Genomic DNA, 6,799 nt, shown 5'->3' with positions numbered 1-6,799 from the left:
ACCCAAATCATACGTGCAGGGCCTAATCAGAATTGCTCATGGGCGTAGCCATGTGAGCAAAGGGGGAATCGTGGACAGCATATTAAAGTACTGGTTGAGTTGGAACTGTGTTGAGTAGGGTGTTAAAGGCAAGGCCTACCCTTTCGACACTCGGAACCGTCAAGAAACCCATAAGATGGGTGTGTTGGTGCTTGTGATACTTGGGGTCTGGCATAGTGTCCACTTGAGTACATCCGAACGTATAACCTGGGATACCTCCTCCTCCGCTTATTGGACCAGGTTAAACAACGGCTATTTTAGCACCTCTAACAAGGAACAAATCCCATGGTATCAAGCCTTCAATAAGCCAGTGCAGCAGACAATTACAGGTCACCTAAGAGAAAACACCACAAAGCAGAGTCAAATCATTAGGGTTCCGTCTGGTTCTTATGATTATTCTGCAAACAGAAAATATGTATGGGACATCAGAACTGATAGTGAAGTTAAACAGTCAATCTTACTATTGCCAGTGCGCCCGGGGATGGAAATGCCATTCAGGTAAAGTTACGAGGAAACTGGAACAATCCCAATGGTAGCTATCTGTGCTGTATAGAAAGGGTGGGGGCTGACATTTGTGTGCCACTGACACATGTAGCACTGCCACATAGAGAAAATCAGACACAGCTAACACAGTCAGAACATAGACTGCATATTAACATGGATGAAGAATCCCACGACTTATCAGAAGACTTGTTACCATTTCAGGGTCCCAACGCCACTGAGGCAGAACGATTAGCAGCTAAATGCCAGCAAAATACAGCGTGTATGTCAGTCATTGTGCATGCCCAACATATCGAGCAAGAGTGCCTGGTGTGCCAGCATACCAGTGTTCCATGGACTGTAATCCCTCTGAAAAACGCAGACGTAGGAGAAGTGAATATGACAATCTCTATGTGCCAGGTTATTAACCAGACCTCAAACTGTCCCAGTCCCACTAACCCTGCACCACCGAAAATGATGCTGCATGTGGCAGCTAGTAAGGGTGAGATATTTGTATAGCAGATGAAGCAGCAGGTGCCGGAAGGCTGGTCCAGATGCGTCGACTATGTGCAGGTCCACAGCAACGGCACTTGCAGTGACTCCAATAGCAGTTCCCTCTGGAATTGTTCCATGACAACCCTGCAGGGATATTGGAATGTAATGTGGGTCTGTGGTTCGGTGGCCTATGGTGAATTGCCACAGAACCGGATTGGTTGTTGTTATCCAGCTGTAGTGCGCCCAAGGACACAGGTGTATACACTTCCCCATGCCAAGCAGCACAGGGTGAGGAGAGACATAACCAGCACAGACTATTGTGGTAGAATTCTGAGGGACCCATGGACCACTCCGGGTGAAACCATTGGTTGGTCCCTTTTCCTGGGCGGTGGCACAGTAGCAGCCCTGCAAAAGATCAATGGCTTAGCTTATCAGTTACTGCAAGTAGTTAATGACACCTTAGCAGCAATAGGTGCCTTAAAGATAGAACAACAAGTGATAAGGGCAGCAGTGCTTCAACATAGATTGGTATTAGATCTCCTAACCATGAAGGAAGGAGGAGTGTGCAAAATGATTAACACTTCCTGCTGTTTTTACATTCCAGATCTCAGCGCTAATATTGCTGATTATATGAATCATGTGTTATCTGCCTTCACTCCGCAGCCTACAGTTCCAGGTGGATTCTGGGACTGGCTGACGGCCTGGTTGGGCAGTTGGGCAGCGAACCTAGCAGCTGTAGCGTTGCCCATTCTGCTACCCATTCTTCTTCTTCTTCTGTGTTTACCTCCTTTTTTGTCATTGCGTGTCAGACGTCTTTCTAGTGTGTTCACCATGCCAGCGCTCAGCGGTCATGCCAATGACCAACCCCAGCTCTGTGAAGACATTCCGCTCCCCAAGATGGGCGGTGCCGGTGATCCACATGAAGACATCGTAGTGCTATTTGCTGAATAAATGTGTGATAATGTGTGATATAGAATAAAAGGGGGAAATGTTGTGGAAATTTACTTTGCTTCATTTTGTGGAAATTTACTTTGCTTTATTTTACTTTGCTTTATGTTTCTATAGTCACAGCATAACAGTCTGCAGATAAGCGTGTGAGTCAGGGACTCCAGCTGCTCACATACCGTTCTAACCATAGAGATAGAAGAAGCCTTCAGCGCTCAGGCTAACCAAAACATGAATTAGCAGATACTCTGTAGGAGTCGTTTTTCTTTTTTTCTCTTTCTTCTGTTCTGTGTATAAGGGGAGGGGGACCGTACTGCGGGTCAGTCCTCTTACTCTGTTATACAGGGGACAGAACTCAATAAACTTTTACTCTTTACTACTCAATGCATAAAGCTGTCTGTGTTTGATGTGCTCTCATTTTCCCACCACATCCATTTAGCAGTACTTCTGAATAACCGAAATGGCTTAAAACAGCTGAGCGGATGTTTGAAACTGAGTGATAAGATGTTCAGCAATTTATATATGATAATACAAGGCAGTAAATTAAATTTGGCTGAACTGGACAATAGTACCTGGCATGAAAAGTATGTCGTAGAAAGAGTAACAAAAAACTCAACCTCTCACCTCGCGCTCTGAGATGTCTTCGTCACTGTCTGTAGTGTCCTCTAGGATACTTCTGCCCTCACTAAAGTGTGTCAACCTGACCGGGTCAAACATCTCTTGAACATAATAACTACACAATGGAAAATCAGCTTCAAGTGCTGCATTGAGCAAGAGTGCACTGTAAATGGCCAGATATAAATGGCAATGTCAGTAGTAAATTTATATATGCAGTCATGGAACAGGACCTAGCTGTAGAGCACAGCTTTAAGGTGCATATTATGATGTGCTCTTACCAATCATCCTCCTGGCTGTGTCTTGCTCTTTTGGCCAAATGTTTCTCTTCCAAAGCAGACAGACCAGACTCGCTGCATATTACTCTGTGCACTATAAATAAACCACATGTATAATGCCTTGTAAACAATGGAAGAAGGGAAATTTGAACTGTGACTACTCTGTTAAAGGGGCGGATAAGGCACCCCACCCAAACCCCCGAAAGCTGTTCTGTTATCCCTAATTGCTATGCAATAGTCCTGTGATTAACTCAAAGGCTGGAGAAGTTTCACCTTTCTCTATTTGAATCCTGAAGGCTGTTCGGTTCCGTCGCCCACAATCCATCCTGTGTAATTAAACATTCACATCATAACTCGACACCGTGTAATAGGGCAAACTCACTCGGATCGGGGAAAGGATCACAGACTACCTGTACTGCTGCTGCAACTCTGCGGCCATTCCAACAACATCCACATACATTCCAGCAACATCCTATTATAGGACACAGTGTATCTGGCTTAAGTACACCCATTTAATAGCATGTTGGACCTTCTTTGGCCTCCAGAACTGCAGCAATTCTTTCTGGCATAGTTTCCACTATATGCTGAAAATACTCTGCAGGAATCTTGGTCCAATCTTCATAGGATATTTTCTCTCAAATTACATGGAGGGACTGACATGTTCTAAACTGCCTGTTATACCTTTACCCAGGGATGTTCTATAGGATTAAGATCTGGGGACTGTGAAGGCCAGGGAAACATTGAAAATTTGCTGTCTTGATACTGGAACAAATCCGTGATTATACAACCCTTGCGGCAGGGTTTCTTGTCTTGTTGAAAGTGTCCTTCTGCCATAGTTTAAGCAGCTGCATGAAGGGATGCACTCGGTCGCAATACATAGGTAAGCCCTTCTGTTCAAACGTCTACTGATTTCAGAGGACCCATGGTGTGCCAAGAAAACATTCCTCACACCTTTATGCCACCTCTACCAGCATGAACTGTTGACACCTGACAGGAAGGACTCTTTAATTCATGCTGCTTATGCCAAATTCTTACCCTCCCATCATCATAGTGCAACAGAATTTTGGATACATCTGACAAGATGATGTTCCACTGTTTAGTTTTCTGCTCTTCTGCCCACTGGAGTCTTGCCGTTCTGTTTGCCTCAGACAGCAATGACACTCGAACAGATCATCTGAACAGGTCATCCAAATGTGCTAAGGTGATGACCTGTGCATTCAGACATGTTAGTTGGAGCAACAGCATTGTATCTGGCTGCAATTTGCTTGACCGTGCACCACTTGATCATCAGAATTATTCTTGATGTCATCCTCCTTTGATCCCTTTCAAAATATTGGTCCTGGTTAGTCTGGTCCATGCCTCGTTCGCAGTTCGCTTCGCTCAGACCACTTGACTTTCCCATTCTAATGTTTACATGGCGTTTTTTGCAATTAGTCAAAACTGACCTTTCATGACCTTCATTATAAACTTTTCTAAGCAGTCATGACCTCACCCTGTCATAATATTTACTATCATATCTTCCCTGTGTCCAAAGTGATCTCATGGCAGGAATTTTCTAGCCAACCATTTCTAAGTCAAGCCAATTCAAGCAGAAATGCCACTGAGAGTGTTTCTGATGAACTCCTGTCATTGTACTAAGTCGGTAAGAAAGGGTTAACTACATAAAAATAAAAGTGAATGACTTAAAAGTTTGATCATTTTAACTGAATCTATATTTTATGGAATGGTGTAATTAACCTTCATTATAAACTTTCCTTAGTCGTCATGGCCTGTCCCTGCCAGAATATTTACTATCAGATCTTCCCTGTCTCCAAAGTGATATCATGGCAGGAATTTTCCCAAGTGTTTACATTAAAGGAATCTGACTATACTGATTACTCTTTGCCAGCTAACAGCAAATAAAAGATGCTGGATTTTGGATTATGTGAGTATATAACACGTGACTGTGTTTGTGTCAGAGAAGGGAGAGGAGAGGCTTTGTCTCCAGCCTCCCGCTGCTTGCCGCTGTTCAGCTTCTCACTCCTGAGATCCTTCTCGTTCTCCTTCTCCCCATTGCGTCCCACTCCGCCAATGCTGCTGCAACTTCAACCGCTGACAAAGTGCACCAGCTCAAAGCGTGGTCTAGAGCCAAATTTCAACACGGGCATCTTCCTCATTGGCTCATCTCCTCAGAGGGGCAACACATGCACAGTTTCAGCTCCTATCGATGCCCACGTAGAACCTTATAAAATCAAACTGACAATGACAAGGAAACCATATTTTCAACACCTCCAGCACAAGTAGCAGTTTTTAGCAATGCACTACTTTTAGTGGTTGTTGAGCATCTGGAAAGAATGCAAGTCACCAGGGTAACATCATCAAGAAGCCCTTTTAGACTTACTTCCATCAGATGAATTCGGCCTCTTTTTTGCTTCAGTATTTGGGACTAATTCGTAGGAGGGCATTTTGCCAACATGAATCCCCTCTGCCATGTCATGCACTCTCTGCATCAGTTGTGGGCCATACCTGCTAGACCAAACATTTACATTCTGAATACTTTGGCTGAAGTTGTTAAAATCTTAGTATAAAAATCAACACTTTTATCTGTATCTTAATTTCAGGCTGATTTAACAAGTAGATAAGCTAACGTAGTGAGCGGTTGTCTTGGCTTGTCCTAATGGCAGTCAGGGGCCAAAACACTTACTGTAACACTTTATACTTATAACACACTTTCCTTAACTATTACAGATGCCGTTTAACAATGTTCTATTTTTAAAATATGGAAACAGCAACTCAGCACATAAGGCGTTAGACCATACCTGCATGCTAAGAACACATGGTTCACTCAGACCATCGATAGAGACAACAGCTGATCTAAGTCTCTTGCTTCGTAATTTTCAACGTGCTTGTTTATGAATAACTTTCGAGCTAACCACTGCTTATCACTTTCAAAGTGTTGTCAGAATTTATTGATATGAAAGGCTCTCGTCATGCTGATAATTGTCTGGTAGGACCAACTGACAACGTTATTGCCCCGACATACGCCCGGTGAGAAAAGCATTGTGGGAATTTCAAATATGGCCTGTGCAATGCTCGGTTTGCCTGCTAGTGCCTGATCTTCGAGCAGGGAACCTCCAGCTTTGGTCACGTTCTGCCCAGAAATCTATCCGCTTCAAGATTGGTCTAATGGGCCAGTCATTGCTCATCCTCCGCCGCTCTTGTTCAGTCGGCAGAGGGTGGATTTTCGTCCTGCTGTGTCTCTGTCCCATTGTCAAATGCGCTAACATTTGCTGAACTTGAATCTTTTTAATTCTATGGCAGGGGTAACATTCCAGAACTGTTGTCAGTGTAGATCATTTGAATAAATTACTGTTCTGTTTGCCTGCTACGAGCTGCCATAGCTGCAGGTGTTTGGTGACTAGACCAGTCAGCATGCAGGAGTCTGCCTATGTTCAGTTAGAACAGGCATCAGTAAGACAAGACTCGCTGTACTCACTCATTATCTTAATACTGTTCATTAAATTAAGTCAGCGGTTTATATTGAGTTTACGTCATTTGGTACGACGACTCTACAGTCTTGAATTGATTTATGCAGTGTAATATGGATATAAATGTTAAAATGTTCTATTACAGAACACGACACCTGTTGCGTTTTATATTGGTAAATATCTGATATGACCGCTGTAACATAAAGTTGCGGTTATAAGTACGTGAAACATTTTGATCGACTGAAATGTAGATGTATGTACATGCAATATATTTGTGATTATGTAAATCAAACAGCTATTCTTATTCTTATGGCTAGCTAAATTGATTGCAATTTCGTCGTCTTCAAGGCATGGCATGGTGTTTATTCATTCTTTGGCATACAAAATGACACCTTTTCACGTTTTGGAACTACAAATATGGCGGCCTTTTTTCTTTAGCGTTTTAATGACGTAAAAGCAGAGTCTCACCGTAAAGTCGGG

This window comes from Electrophorus electricus, unplaced genomic scaffold (genome assembly GCF_041902795.1).
Source record: "Electrophorus electricus isolate QZ-2024a unplaced genomic scaffold, ASM4190279v1 Scaffold29, whole genome shotgun sequence".
Lineage (NCBI taxonomy): Eukaryota > Metazoa > Chordata > Actinopteri > Gymnotiformes > Gymnotidae > Electrophorus > Electrophorus electricus.
Note: the sequence above shows the minus strand (reverse complement) of the source record.